This window comes from Mesitornis unicolor, unplaced genomic scaffold (genome assembly GCF_000695765.1).
Source record: "Mesitornis unicolor isolate BGI_N332 unplaced genomic scaffold, ASM69576v1 scaffold13096, whole genome shotgun sequence".
NCBI lineage: Eukaryota > Metazoa > Chordata > Aves > Mesitornithiformes > Mesitornithidae > Mesitornis > Mesitornis unicolor.
The window spans coordinates 16541-17027 of record NW_010193038.1 but is presented as its reverse complement, the minus strand read 5'-3'; positions in this window follow the sequence as shown (position 1 = coordinate 17027).

Genomic DNA, 487 nt, shown 5'->3' with positions numbered 1-487 from the left:
GCGCAGGCCTGTGGTAGATGAAGAAGAGGGAATATAGGTGGTCTCAGGGGTCTCCATTGGGCTGGGGGCTTGGACCCTCTAGCAAGACCCCAGGCAGAGGTACCCCATGTGCAGATGAGATGAAAGCTATGACCAGGGTGAATGCATGGTTAACAATTTGGGTTCTGTCTCCTCATGTCAGCTGTGATGCCACTTCCATGGGGATTGAGTGCATGGGTCAATGTAGGACTTGTTCCCAAACCCCATCCTTGCTCTGCTCATGGGCTTCCCTTTGCCAGCCTTACACACTTGGCCTCCCAGCCAGCTTCACAAGTCAGCCCCGTAATGAGTACCTCTGATGCTTAGGATGGCATTTGGGTGTCCAAACTGCCTATCCATCCATTCATCTATGCACCCACTCATATATCCATCCCCACCTCCCTCTGCCAACTGATCTATGCATCCACCTATACATCTGCATGGCTCCTTCCCTCAATCCATGCATCCT